Source organism: Piliocolobus tephrosceles, chromosome 19 (genome assembly GCF_002776525.5).
Source record: "Piliocolobus tephrosceles isolate RC106 chromosome 19, ASM277652v3, whole genome shotgun sequence".
Classification (NCBI taxonomy): domain Eukaryota; kingdom Metazoa; phylum Chordata; class Mammalia; order Primates; family Cercopithecidae; genus Piliocolobus; species Piliocolobus tephrosceles.
The window spans coordinates 46228788-46244735 of NC_045452.1; positions in this window are offsets into that span (position 1 = coordinate 46228788).

Below are 15948 nucleotides of genomic sequence, written 5' to 3' on the forward strand. Positions count from 1 at the left end.
GGATCTGCGGTAGCTGAAGCATAACAATCAACCTGCTGGGGGAAGATGTGACTCAAAACACACCTGCGGTGAGTTATTTATTTTTTGGCATCAATTTAAAGCCCAAACACTGGTGCAATTTGGTCCTCTTTAGAGCCGGGCTTCATCAGGCACTCTCCCCGTTAATTAGCTGAGCTATAAGATGTTGCTAATAGCTACACATCTTGTAAACATGTTGAGCTGGCCCTGCCCCTGAAGAGCCCGCACTGTTAAGTGATATCTCAGCTGGGGCTGGCAGAGCCCATCTTCCCACCAGGGAGCGGTTGCAAGGTGTGCAGCCTCCGATCAGCATCAAAACATGGTGCTCGGAGAGGTTCTCCTTTGGTCGTTGTTCCCCTAGAGGTGACTGCCTTTTGGTAGTGATGATAATAATAATGAGAAGGAGAATAAAAATGAAGAGGCAGAGGAGGAGTGGGAGAAGGAACTTGTCTTTACATTCACTAGAGAGACTAGAGGCGGTGAGATTGTGGACATTCTGCTTTCTTCCCAAGGTAAACAGAGACATCAAGCCTTGCAGAGAAGAAAATCTCTGTGAGTGTTCCTTAGTTTGCTGACATGGCTGATCAGCTGCTCTCTGGCTAGCTACCAAAACTAAAACCTTAGCAATGAATGATTAAAAACAGTTTCCCAAAACAGCACCCAGATAGGAAATTGCAAAGGCAGAAGAAAGAATGAAGGAAGAGGTGGAGAGCCCACATGGCTGCAGCTCTGTTTGCTAAGTTGATGTTTGAATTCTTTTGCAGGATTGTGTCCAATCTTAGGTAGTCAGAGGTATATCAGGGAAGGTGACAGAATAAATCAAATGCAGAAGAATCCTGGAGTTAGGGTGAGCAACCATCCTAGTTTTCTCTGACTTTCCCAGTTTTAGCACTGAGAGTCCCTGTCCAAGGAAACCACTGAGTCCCAGGCAAATCAAATGGTTGGCCACCCTGCCTAGAGTCATAGAAGTGCATGGTTAAAAGAGAGCCTGGACCCTCATCCAAATCCCTAATTTTTGGCCAAAAGCTTCTTTTGGCTTGTCTTTATATCTCCCTACAACTATGACTAATCCTCTTTATTTGAACAACTTCAAAGACTCTAATTTCACACACATGGCATGCATACAACAGACACATTTTTAGTTCCTGCCAGCAGGTAATTAGAAGCAACAAAAAGGTATGTCTTGATGAAGAATTGCCTCGCTGTCCAAGCCACCACTTCAGTTGATCCAATAGAAATTCATCCTGTTACAGACCACTTCTCAGAGGCAGAGGAGGTCTGGTTTGCAGAGGAAAAAAAAAAATCATCTAGCCAATCAGACTTGAAATTGATCAAGTTCATCCCATCATATTTATGTACAGAAAAAGCCTATTAATTTTTGTATAACTAACTTTATAACCAGGTACTTAGTCATATTATTTCTAACAGCTTTTCAATTGATTGATATGGATTTTAAAGATATATAATGATATAATTTGCAAATAATTTTCTCCCCATATTTATAGCTTTTTTTTCTCTTATCTAATTACATTGGCTAGTACTCCCAGAACAGTTTAAAAAATAGTTTCCATGGTGATCAATATTATCATTAAAGATAATATTAATGAAGATAAATTTAATAATGAAAAAAATGGTTTTAGCATTTTGCCATTTAGCATCAAGATGGTTTTTCAATTAATATGTGCATATATGTTTACATGTTAATTTATTGTGTCCAGAATCTATTCCTAATTGAAATTTTAAAATAAAGAAATGATTGTCAAATTTTGACAAAAAAAGCTCTTTGGGTCACAAAAATATAATTATGGGTTTTTTCTTCCATTACCTATTAATATAGTAAATTATAATAATAAACTTCATAATAGCAAGCCATTCTTGCATTCCTATGATTTTTACATTTCAATAAACTTCTAAATTCTATGTGCTAGTATTTTTGTTTAAGAATTGTACTTAAGGACATATAGTATAAATAAATAAACAGAGCCAGGCACGGTAGCTCATGCCTGTAATCCCAGCATTTTGGGAGGCCGAGGTGGGCAGATTGCCTGAGCTCAGGAGTTAGAGACCAGCCTGGGCAACACCATGAAACCCCAACTCTACTAAAATACGAAAAATTAGCTGGACACGGTGGCATGCGCCTGTAGTCCCAGCTACCTGGGAAGCTGAGGCAGGAGAATTGCTTGAACTCAGGAGGCAGAGGTTGCAGTGAGCTGAGATTGCACCACGGCAGTCCAGCCTGGGAGACAGTGAGACTATGGAAAGAAAGAAAGAGGAGAGAGAGAGAAAGAGAGAGAGAGAGAGAAAAAAAAAGAAAAAGAAAGAAAGAAGGAAAGAGAGAGAGAGAAGGAAGGAAGGAAGGGAGGGGGGGAGGGAGGGAGGGAAAAAAGGAAGGAAGGAAGGAAGGAAGGAAGGAAGGAAGGAAGGAAGGAAGGATCAGAATTATCTGTCTCCATACCGGCATTTCTATATTCTTTGGCTCTGTAGGAAAGTTGGTGCTGCTAATACACCTCTAGGATTTATTTGTTGTAAACAAGTAATAATAATAATAGTAGTTCACACTTCTTATAGCATGTACTCTGTAACAGATGATGATCTGAGAGATTGTTACATAATGCTTTCAATCCTCAGAACAATCCTGTGAGGCAAGTACTATCATTATTATCATCATCATTATCTCTGCTTTTCAGACAAGGAAACTGAGCTTGTTCATATAGGTAGTAAGTCACAAAGTCCAAGCAATCTGACATGACAGTTTGTGTTCCGATTCCCTAAGTCACTCGTTTATTGCACCTGCAGCATGTATTTACTCCCTGCCTCCTATTTTGAAGACACTTCATAATATTTTCCTTTTAAAAAGCAAACGAATACTTTGATGAACATCTAGGTCTATGCAGTAGTTCTAAAATGTGTTTATTTATTTATTCCAGGCACTATTCCCATACAGCTCTCTCCCCAACCTTTCAAAATTTCTGTCCTAACTGCTGTCATCCAGTGTGTCAGGCTGAGGGAATATTAAGCTGAGCCCAAGATACTAGCCTAGTCTGACGACATTCTGGCAGAGTCTGTGTGGATGCTCCTGGAAAGGCAAGGCCTTAGTAACAAAGAAGAACCGAATATCCAGGTCAGTTGCATGACCAGGCTGTTGAAAATGACGCTACCCAACACGACATGTCTTATCTGCAAAAGAGAGAAAACTAGCTAGACTAAGATGTGCAGCAAGACATTAGTGCTTGGCCGGTAGAAGGCACAAGAAAATAACCAAGTGCTAACTTCAGGCAGACCGTGAGAGCAGGGCAGCATCTGGGAGGTGCTTTTCACAACATATGTCTTTTCCTTTGCCCCAGAGCCCCTGTGGCATTTTTGAGGCATTAGCCCTTGATTTCTTCTATTACCTGGTTTTCATTAGCCTCCTGAAGCCCCTTTGTGTGGGTTGTAGTGTCCGCTGCGAGGGTGATAAATAGAAGGCACCCCGGTGAATATTTTGGGGAAGGAGCCCTGTGAATGGGCCTGATGGGCCAAGGTTGGGGCCTGGGGAAGGTGGAAGGAATGTTTCTCCTGTAATCTGGCATTTAATCACTGGCGCTGAGGACAATGGAGGCTCCTCCACCCTCCCAAGGCCTGATTTCATTTGGCAAGCCCAGCCCTCTTTTGTCAGCCTCACAAGGAGGTCCCACCCCTCCGTGTTCCACACCAGGTTCGCTTCCCAAGTGTCACTGAGATGAAACAGTCAGAACACGGGCTGGGGACTGCTGGGCTCAGCCTCTCTCTGCCACCAGCACCAGCCCTTCCTTCATAGGCCTTTGTGACTCTGTGAATCTATAATTCCAGGAACTTTTATATTTAGTGTTCTCAAAGCGAGTGCAACACGGTGGAATCCGTTTCTATACATATAACTTTTCCTAAGAAAATTATGATTCCATTCAAGAGCCAAAGAGTGCCAGATGGTTCCCGGCAATATGAAATGATAAGCAGAGCGATACTAAAACGAGAGGAAATCTCTCAATGACTTTCATTTCTTCCCTTCTCTTCCAGTCCTTAAGTATTATGGCTATCTAATTTTATGTAATAATTACAACAAAGATGTGATTTTTTTGTACTTTTTTCTCAGCCAAGTGCTTTTTAATATTGCTATGTTGCTTTCAAAATAATTATGTTAATGCTAGATACTTACATTCACGTTCCTATGTTAACATTTATCCTGTTGCTGCACAAAAATATAAAGGGATGTCATACTGCAGGATCAGCCCCTGAAATCAGAAAACCTCAGCTTTGTTCTGCTTTTATTCCAACAGTGTGATCTGTATACCTTAACCACTCTGAACACGTCTCTTCATCCATGAAGTAAGGGTTACAATCGCACCTACCTCCCAGGGCCACGGTAAAATCAAAGGAAATGATACATGTGACAGCCACTTCTGAACTGCAGAGCCAGACAAGTGGTAGTTATTAGTAGCTTGTTTCACGGTTTTCAATGCTAAAAATAAAGATTACAGTGAACATTTTCAAACCCAGAGCATTCAACTCCCTTCACATGCTTTGTCTAGGATAGATTCCAAAACCCAGGACTATTTGATCAAAACATAAATAAATAAACATTGTTATGGTTCTTAGATCAGAATTGCTACCTGCTTTTCAAAGGGTGGAACCAACTTACATTGTAACTGGCTACATCTGGATGTAGCACTTTGCCAAGACCTCATCAGCATAGCAAAACTTCATTTTAAAACAGGTTGGCTAATTATATAAGTTGCCACCATTTGCGTTGTTTAACAACTGGTGAAGGCTGAACATTTTTCATGTTTCCTTACGAAAAACAAGCAGGCTTCAATATGTTTTAAGACCATTTTTAATGCTAATTTCTCATGGTAGGGAGAAAAAGACCATACCATGTAGAGAAACCAACTTGAGCTTTAAAACGACACAAGTACAAAAATGTTTGCAGAACTCTATAGTCAATGAGCTCTCCAAAACCAAGAACCCAAGTTCCCACTTTTGTCCTGAAATATATCTGGCCACAATGGTTTATCCTGATCTGGGGCCCAATCCTGCCTCTATGGTCCTTTTCTGTAGTGTGGATATTAGCTTGTGAAGGCAAGCAACAGAGTTGGGGACTGACATTTTACCGGTGAAAAACGGAGGCTTATGGGGCTAGACTTCAACTAATGGACTAGTCGACAAATATTTATTAGGTGTTATTAAGCACTTACTAAAGGATGGCCTCTACTCTCAAAGAAATAGTAAGACGAAAGGGTTAACAACAGGAAACCATCGTAGAACACAGAACATACTTGAAAACCTGGTGATGATGCCTCCCCGCACCTCCGCAGTCAGGAAACAGAGAAACCACGTCACCTGGAGTGAGCTGGGAAATCTTCAGAGAATAGGTAAAAATTGCTCTGCCAGCCGGGTGCTGTGGCTCACGCCTGTAATCCCAGCACTTTTGGAGGCTGAGGAGGGTGGATCACCTGAGGTTAGGAGTTCGAGACCAGCCTGGCCAACATGGGGAAGCCCCGTCTCTACTAAACATATAAAAAGTTAGCCAGGTGTGGTGGCACATGCCTGTAATCCCAGCTACTCGAGAGGCTGAAGCACAAGAATCACCTGAACCCAGGAGGCGGAGGTTGCAATGAGCCAAAATTGCACCACTGCACTCTAGCCTGGGGAACAGAGTGAGACTCTGCCTCAAAAAAAAAAAAAAGAAAAAAATTGTCTTGGGTCGGTGACAGCAGAACACAGACAAGAGGAGTCACCTAAAGTCAGGTCACCTAAAGTCTTTAGCACCTAGTCGCTGTGAAGAATTTAAAATTATGATAACTTTTTAGTAATGCGTAGAGAAAAATATTGGTATAAAAATGTTGACAATGGTTGTATCTGGGGATGAAATTTGGGGAGATTATAATATCTTTCTCTCTATTTATTTTATTTTATTTATGTACTTATAGAGATAGAGTCTCACTGTGTCACCTAGGCTGGAATGCAGTGGCATGATCATAGCTCACTGCAGCCTCAAACTCCTGGGCTCAGGCGATCGTTCCATCTCAGTCTCCTGAGTAGCTAGGACTACAGGCCCATACCACCATGCCAGGCTAGCTTTTAAACTTTTTTTGTAGAGATCCGGCCTCACTGTGTTGCCCAGGCTGGTCTCAAACTCCTGGCCTCAAGCGATCCTCCAATTCAACCTCCCAAAGTGCTGGGATTACAGGCATGAGCCATTGTACCTGGTCTATATTTTTTATAATAACCATAGATGACTCAAATGATAAAGGAATATGATAAAATAGGAAGTAATATTGTGGGCTAACTCAGAAAACTAACAGTCATGTAAAACATTTTAATTAGAAAATGTATTTTGACATCCAAAAATTTTAAAGTACAACCCCGGTATACATAGGGGGTGGGCAGTCTCATGTTTTTATGATCCACTGTGATTATACAGCAATCTGACCGTGCCTCTTCAGTACCTACCAAGTACTTCTCTGTACCTACTGAGGTGCTAGAATGATTTTTTGAACATTTGTCTCCAAACATATCTATCCATGAAAAGAGGCAATACTAAAAGAACTGTTCTGGGAAGTTGAGGAGTGGATAGATGTTTGTTTTTTAATTATTACATTGGTGCAAAAGTAATTGTCGTTTTGCAATTACTTTTAATGGTGCAATGACATAAAGTGAGCATCTTGTAAATTGAATTGACCTCTAGCTGGGTCATACTCAGACCTAAAGCAGCACTGCCTATTATTCAGATGCTTTCCAAGACAAGTGGATAAAGGAAGAAGGAAAGAAAGCTTCATTTCAAATCCTGAATTAGGTCCAAAGATACTTCCTGAGAAAGGCATTCGCTTCGGTGTGTTTTCACTTTAGTGCTTGCGTGCTGGAAATACCCTCCCTCCTCTTTCACTCGCTTGCTTCCCCAGTTCTTAGTCACAGGCTCAGGGGACCCTCAGCACCTCTCCTTCCTCCAGCTAAGTAGAAGCCTATACCACGTCGTAGGTGGCTCCTTGGGTCGGGAGCAGGTGCTGCGAGCCCGGGAGGCCTCCTAGGGGACACTGGCTACCTTGCCGGAGAGCCTGCGTGTCTGGTTGGTGCGCAGAGAAACATTGCCATCTAGTGGAAGAAAGAGCAAAGCTCTCATTTCTTTTCTTGAGTTAATGGGGTGTAACTGTGGATTGGATGTTTAGGGCCGTCTCACTGTTGGGCTGATCACATTTAACTTTCCTAGGAAAAGTTTTTATCATCTTCTTCCTACCTTAAAATTTGTACTTCAGTAAATTTAAAGAAATAAAATTGGGCACTTCATTCCCAGGGAAATTACCAGAAACCACCTAAGCTAGACAGGAAAAGAAATGAAGAGAAAATAGAGGTTATCTGCAGTTCATGATGAACTTGCTGTATCCCTCATTATCACTCGTACTTTTCTTTGTACTTTTCTCTTGTTTATGTATCTAGGATGACTCCTTTGTCCAACACTTCACCAAATCGAGCCCCATGGACTCAGTCAGATTCCATAGGTGAAGAACAGAAACTCATATTAGCAAAGCTTCCTTGTGTAGTGTTCTGATTTGATGATCTTTTTTTTTTTTTTTTGGAAACATACTATCAAGCAATCACTGTTGGCCATGTGAGGTGGCTCACGCCTGTAATCCCAGCACTTTGGGAGGCCGAGATGGGAGAATCTCTTGACACCAGGAGTTTGAGACCAGCCTGGGCAACATAGCAAGACCCTCATCACTACAAAATATTTAAAAATTAGCTGAATGTGGTGGCACACAACTTGTAGTCCTAGCTAGTCATGAGGCTGAGGTGGGAGGATAGCTTGAGCCTAGGAGTTGGAAGCTGCAGTGAGCTATGATTGCACCACTGCATTCCAGTCTGGGTGACACAGCAAGACCCCGTCTCCACAAAACAAATCTCAGAAAGCTTAGAATTAAAATGAAGGGAGGGCGGAGCAAGATGGCCGAATAGGAACAGCTCCAGTCTCCAACTCCTGGCGCGAGCGACACAGAAGACCGGTGATTTCCGCATTTTCAACGGAGGTACTGGGGTCATCTCACTGGGGAGTGCTGGACAATCGGTGCTGGTCAGCTGCTGCAGCCCGACCAGCGAGAGCTGAAGCAGGGCGAGGCATTGCCTCACCTGGGAAGCGCAAGGGGGAAGGGAATCCCTTTTCCTAGCCAGACAAACTGAGACACACAACACCTGGAAAATCGGGTAACTCCCACCCCAATACTGCACTTTAAGGAAACGGGCACACCAGGAGACTACACCCACACCTGGCCGGGAGGGTCCCACGCCCACAGAGCCTCCCTCATTGCTAACACAGCAGTCTGCTGCGATCTAACCGCAAGGCAGCAGCGAGGCTGGGGGAGGGGCGCCCCCCATTGCTGAGGCTTAAGTAGGTAAACAAAGCCGCTGGGAAGCTCGAACTGGGTGGAGCTCACAGCAGCTCAAGGAAACCTGCCTGTCTCTGTAGACTCCACCTCTGGGGACAGGGCACAGCTAAAAAAACAACAGGGGAAGCAGCAGAGGCCTGTGCAGACCCGAACGACTCTGTCTGACAGCTGTGAAGAGAGCAGTGGATCTCCCAACACGGAGGTTGAGATCTGAGAAGGGACAGACTGCCTGCTCAAGTGGGTCCCTGACCCCTGAGTAGCCTAACTGGGAAACATCCCCCACTAGGGGCAGTCTGACACCCCATACCTCACAGGGTGGAGTACACCCCTGAGAGGAAGCTTCCAAAGTAAGAATCAGACAGGTACACTCGCTGTTCAGCAATATTCTATCTTCTGCAACCTCTGCTGCTGATACCCAGGCAAACAGGGTCTGGAGTGGACCTCAAGCAATCTCCAACAGACCTACAGCTGAGAGTCCTGACTATTAGGAGGAAAACTATCAAACAGGAAGAACAACTATACCAAAACCCCATCAGTACGTCACCATCATCAAAGACCAGAAGCAGATAAAACCACAAAGATGGGGAAGAAGCAGGGCAGAAAAGCTGGAAATTCAAAAAATAAGAGCGCATCTCCCCCTTCAAAGGAGTGCAGCTCATCGCCAGCAATGGATCAAAGCTGGTCAGAGAATGACTTGGACGAGATGAAAGAAGAAGGCTTCAGTCCATCAAACTTCTCAGAGCTAAAGGAGGAATTACGTACCCAGCACAAAGAAACTAAAAATCTTGAAAAAAGAGTAGAAGAATTGATAGCTAGAATAATTAATGCAGAGAAGGTCATAAATGAAATGACAGAGATGAAAACCATGACACGAGAAATACGTGACAAATCCACAAGCTTCAGTAACCGACTTGATCAACTGGAAGAAAGAGTATCAGCGATGGAGGATCAAATGAATGAAATGAAGCGAGAAGAGAAACCAAAAGAAAAAAGAAGAAAAAGAAATGAACAAAGCCTGCAAGAAGTATGGGATTATGTAAAAAGACCAAATCTACGTCTGATTGGGGTGCCTGAAAGTGAGGGGGAAAATGGAACCAAGTTGGAAAACACTCTTCAGGATATCATCCAGGAGAACTTCCCCAACCTAGTAGGGCAGGCCAACATTCAAATTCAGGAAATACAGAGAACACCACAAAGATACTCCTCCAGAAGAGCAACTCCAAGACACATAATTGCCAGATTCACCAAAGTTGAAATGAAGGAAAAAATCTTAAGGGCAGCCAGAGAGAAAGGTCGGGTTACCCACAAAGGGAAGCCCATCAGACTAACAGCAGATCTCTCGGCAGAAACTCTCCAAGCCAGAAGAGAGTGGGAGCCAATATTCAACATTCTTAAAGAAAAGAATTTTAAACCCAGAATTTCATATCCAGCCAAACTAAGTTTCATCAGTGAAGGAGAAATAAAATCCTTTACAGATAAGCAAATGCTTAGAGATTTTGTCACCACCAGGCCTGCCTTACAAGAGACCCTGAAGGAAGCCCTAAACATGGAAAGGAACAACTGGTACCAGCCATTGCAAAAACATGCCAAAATGTAAAGACCATCGAGGCTAGGAAGAAACTGCATCAACTAACAAGCAAAATAACCAGTTAATATCATAATGGCAGGATCAAGTTCACACATAACAATATTAACCTTAAATGTTAATGGACTAAATGCTCCAATTAAAAGACACAGACTGGCAAACTGGATAAAGAGTCAAGACCCATCAGTCTGCTGTCTTCAGGAGACCCATCTCACATGCAGAGACATACATAGGCTCAAAATAAAGGGATGGAGGAAGATCTACCAAGCAAATGGAGAACAAAAAAAAGCAGGGGTTGCAATCCTAGTCTCTGATAAAATAGACTTTAAGCCATCAAAGATCAAAAGAGACAAAGAAGGCCATTACATAATGGTAAAGGGATCAATTCAACAGGAAGAGCTAACTATCCTAAATATATATGCACCCAATACAGGAGCACCCAAATTCATAAAGCAAGTCCTTAGAGACTTACAAAGAGACTTAGACTCCCATACAATAATAATGGGAGACTTCAACACTCCACTGTCAACATTAGACAGATCAACGAGACAGAAAGTTAACAAGGATATCCAGGAATTGAACTCATCTCTGCACCAAGCGGACCTAATAGACATCTATAGAACTCTCCACCCCAAATCAACAGAATATACATTCTTCTCAGCACATCACACTTATTCCAAAATTGACCACATAATTGGAAGTAAAGCACTCCTTAGCAAATGTAAAAGAACAGAAATTATAACAAACTGTCTGTCAGACCACAGTGCAATCAAACTAGAACTCAGGACTAAGAAACTCAATCAAAACCGCTCAACTACATGGAAACTGAACAACCTGCTCCTGAATGACTACTGGGTACATAATGAAATGAAGGCAGAAATAAAGATGTTCTTTGAAACCAATGAGAACAAAGATACAACATACCAGAATCTCTGGGACACATTTAAAGCAGTGTGTAGAGGGAAATTGATAGCACTAAATGCCCACAAGAGAAAGCTGGAAAGATCTAAAATTGACACTCTAACATCACAATTAAAAGAACTGGAGAAGCAAGAGCAAACACATTCAGAAGCTAGCAGAAGGCAAGAAATAACTAAGATCAGAGCAGAACTGAAGGAGATAGAGACACAAAAAACCCTCCAAAAAATCAATGAATCCAGGATTTGGTTTTTTGAAAAGATCAACAAAATTGACAGACCGCTAACAAGGCTAATAAAGAAGAAAAGAGAGAGGAATCAAATAGACGCAATTAAAAATGATAAAGGGGATATCACCACCGACCCCACAGAAATACAAACTACCATCAGAGAATACTATAAACACCTCTACGCAAATCAACTAGAAAATCTAGAAGAAATGGATAATTTCCTGGACACGTACACTCTTCCAAGACTAAACCAGGAAGAAGTTGAATCCCTGAATAGATCAATAGCAGGCTCTGAAATTGAGGCAATAATTAATAGCCTACCAACCAAAAAAAGTCCAGGACCAGATGGATTCACAGCTGAATTCTACCAGAGGTACAAAGAGGAGCTGGTACCATTCCTTCTGAAACTATTCCAATCAATTGAAAAAGAGGGAATCCTCCCTAACTCATTTTATGAGGCCAACATTATCCTGATACCAAAGCCTGGCAGAGACACAACAAAAAAAGAAAATTTTAGACCAATATCCCTGATGAACATGGATGCAAAAATCCTCAGTAAAATACTGGCAAACCAGATTCAGCAGCACATCAAAAAGCTTATCCACCATGATCAAGTGGGCTTCATCCCTGGGATGCAACGCTGGTTCAACATTCGCAAATCAATAAACATAATCCAGCATATAAACAGAACCAAAGACAAGAACCACATGATTATCTCAATAGATGCAGAAAAGGCTTTTGACAAAATTCAACAGCCCTTCATGCTAAAAACGCTCAATAAATTCGGTATTGATGGAACGTACCTCAAAATAATAAGAGGTATTTATGACAAACCCACAGCTAATATCATACTGAATGGGCAAAAACTGGAAGCATTCCCTTTGAAAACTGGCACAAGACAGGGATGCCCTCTCTCACCACTCCCATTCAACATAGTGTTGGAAGTTCTGGCTAGGGCAATCAGGCAAGAGAAAGAAATCAAGGGTATCCAGTTTGGAAAAGAAGAAGTCAAATTGTCCCTGTTTGCAGATGACATGATTGTATATTTAGAAAACCCCATTGTCTCAGCCCAAAATCTCCTTAAGCTGATAAGCAACTTCAGCAAAGTCTCAGGATACAAAATTAATGTGCAAAAATCACAAGCATTCTTATACACCAGTAACAGACAAACAGAGAGCCAAATCATGAATGAAATTCCATTCACAATTGCTTCAGAGAGAATAAAATACCTAGGAATCCAACTTACAAGGGATGTAAAGGACCTCTTCAAGGAGAACTACAAACCACTGCTCAGTGAAATAAAAGAGGACACTAACAAATGGAAGAACATACCATGCTCATGGATAGAAAGAATCAATATCGTGAAAATGGCCATACTGCCCAAAGTTATTTATAGATTCAATGCCATCCCCATCAAGCTACCAATGAGTTTCTTCACAGAATTGGAAAAAAAACGGCTTTAAAGTTCATATGGAACCAAAAAAGAGCCCGCATTGCCAAGACAATCCTAAGTCAAAAGAACAAAGCTGGAGGCATCACCCTACCTGACTTCAAACTATACTACAAGGCTACAGTAACCAAAACAGCATGGTACTGGTACCAAAACAGAGATATAGACCAATGGAACAGAACAGAGTCCTCAGAAATAATACCACACATCTACAGCCATCTGATCTTTGACAAACCTGAGAGAAACAAGAAATGGGGAAAGGACTCCCTATTTAATAAATGGTTCTGGGAAAATTGGCTAGCCATAAGTAGAAAGCTGAAACTGGATCCTTTCCTTACTCCTTATACGAAAATTAATTCAAGATGGATTAGAGACTTAAATGTTAGACCTAATACCATAAAAACCCTAGAAGAAAACCTAGGTGGTACCATTCAGGACATAGGCATGGGCAAGGACTTCATGTCTAAAACACCAAAAGCAACGGCAGCAAAAGCCAAAATTGACAAATGGGATATGATTAAACTAAAGAGCTTCTGCACAGCAAAAGAAACTACCATCAGAGTGAACAGGCAACCTATAGAATGGGAGAAAATTTTCGCAATCTACTCATCTGACAAAGGGCTAATATCCAGAATCTACAAAGAACTCAAACAAATTTACAAGAAAAAAACAAACAACCCCATCAAAAAGTGGGCAAAGGATATGAACAGACATTTCTCAAAAGAAGACATTCATACAGCCAACAGACACATGAAAAAATGCTCATCATCACTGGCCATCACAGAAATGCAAATCAAAACCACAATGAGATACCATCTCACACCAGTTAGAATGGCAATCATTAAAAAGTCAGGAAACAACAGGTGCTGGAGAGGATGTGGAGAAATAGGAACACTTTTACACTGTTGGTGGGATTGTAAACTAGTTCAACCATTATGGAAAACAGTATGGTGATTCCTCAAGGATCTAGATCTAGATGTACCATATGACCCAGCCATCCCACTACTGGGTATATACTCAAAGAATTGTAAATCATGCTGCTATAAAGACACATGCACACGTATGTTTATTGCGGCACTATTCACAATAGCAAAGTCTTGGAATCAACCCAAGTGTCCATCTGTGACAGACTGGATTAAGAAAATGTGGCACATATACACCATGGAATATTATGCAGCCATAAAAAAGGATGAGTTTGCATCCTTTGTAGGGACATGGATGCAGCTGGAAACCATCATTCTTAGCAAACTATCACAAGAAGAGAAAACCAAACACCGCATGTTCTCACTCATAGGTGGGAACTGAACAATGACATCACTTGGACTCAGGAAGGGGAACATCACACATCGGGGCCTATCATGCGGGGGGAGGGGGGAGGGATTGCATTGGGAGTTATACCTGATATAAATGATGAATTGATGGGTGCTGACGAGTTGATGGGTGCAGCACACCAACATGGCACAAGTATACATATGTAACAAACCTGCACGTTATGCACATGTACCCTAGAACTTAAAGTATAATAAAAAAAAAAAAAGAATTAAAATGAAGGAGGTGATTGGGATAAAAAACAAATTCATGATGGAGTAAGATAATAAATACAAACCTAAATATACCATAATAATATTAATGGATCAAATTCCCACAGTAAAAACAGATTGGATTTAAAAATCAGTTATATTTGGCTGGACACAGTGGCTCACGCCTATAATCCCAGCACTTTGGGAGGCCAAGGCAGGCAGATCACCTGAGGTCAGGAGTTCGAGACCAGTTGACCAACATGGAGAAACCCTGTCTCTACTAAAAATACAAAATTAGCCAGGCGTGGTGGCACATGCTTGTAACCCCAGCTACTTGGGAGCCTGAGGCAGGAGAATAGCTTGAACCTGGAAGGCCAGAGGTTGCGAAACTCCGTTTAAAAAAAAAAAAAAAAAAAAAAGCCAGAACAAATAGCATATTATTGCAGCTGTAACATTTTATGTCTTTGCCACAACGACTGGTTTTCTGCAGTAATTTTGCTATTATGCTATGATTTTTATTAGAAAATGTATTACTGCCATCTTAATTTTCTTAGCCAGTTTAACACATTTATGGCTTTTCTGCTTTTGCAAAGTGGTATTTCAAATACTGAAGAATAACTTTTTTTAATTCTATAAATCCTGGATGAAATTTAAACCATAAATTTCATTTCTGAACAATCAAATCAGAACATTACTGCAACTGTTTCATCCCCTAAAGGCAGTAAAATTCCATGAGTTTGTAAAAACGTTATTGTGGGCAAGTCACACAAGGGGTAGTTTAATGATCTGAAACGTCCAGGGTTTGCTATTTCTTCCCCAATAGTCCTTTTTTTTTTTTTTTCTAAGATGGAGTGTCACTCTGTTGCCCAGGCTGAAGGGCAGTGGCACGACCTCAGCTCACTGCAACCTTTGCCTCCCAAGTTCAAGCTATTCTCCTGCCTGAGCCTCCCAAGTAGCTGGGATTACAGGCTCCTTTCAACACATCCAGCTAATTTATGTATTTTTAGTAGAGATGGGGTTTTCACCATGTTGACCAGGCTGGTCTTGAACTCCTGACCTCATGATCTGCCCTCCTCCGTCTCCCAAAGTGCTGGGAGGCGCAAAGTGCAGGCGTGAGCCACCACGCCCAGCCTCTTCCCCAGTATTCTTGAAGAGGTTTATAACAACACCGACTCTCATATCTGACGGCTACCTGTTGGGAGAAATCAAGGAATGAGGAAGAGTTTGAATGAGGAATGTTTCTGGTTTTATCACATCAGATTCTGGCTCATAACAAAAGCAGTCATTCTCCTGTTGCTGCTTCACGGATAGCGCCTCCAACAGGCATTGATTTGTTGTTGTTGTTGTTGTTGTTGTTGTTGTTGTTAATGGTCTGAAACTTTTAGTAGTAATGGGATGGAGGGAGTGTCAGCATTCACTCTAATAGAACAGTCTGGAAAGACAAGTGTTGTTGGTAAACCCTAGGGACGTGAGAATCAAGTGTCACCAGTAGGTGGAGGACTTGATCAGAAATACACAGGCCTTGGGGCCTATGTGGAGTTGCCTGCTCAGCTATGGCTTGAAGCAGAATCCCAGGCGATGCTCAGGGTCCAGACAGTTTGGCAAATATCAGGGTGTGGGTATGTAGATGAGGAACAAGGCTAACTGGAAGTGTGGGACATAAGTGAAAGATGGTACCAGGAGGTTGAAACTGTCCCTTAAACTGAGTCCTATAGGCACCCTCTCTTGGGTGATGGAGCCCCAGTTATTCCTGTGCACCCTCATAGTCTTCTGAGCCAAGGCTCTCTCCCCGGCTCGATGGCTGATGCTCCAGAATACACCATATGTGAAACTGTCAG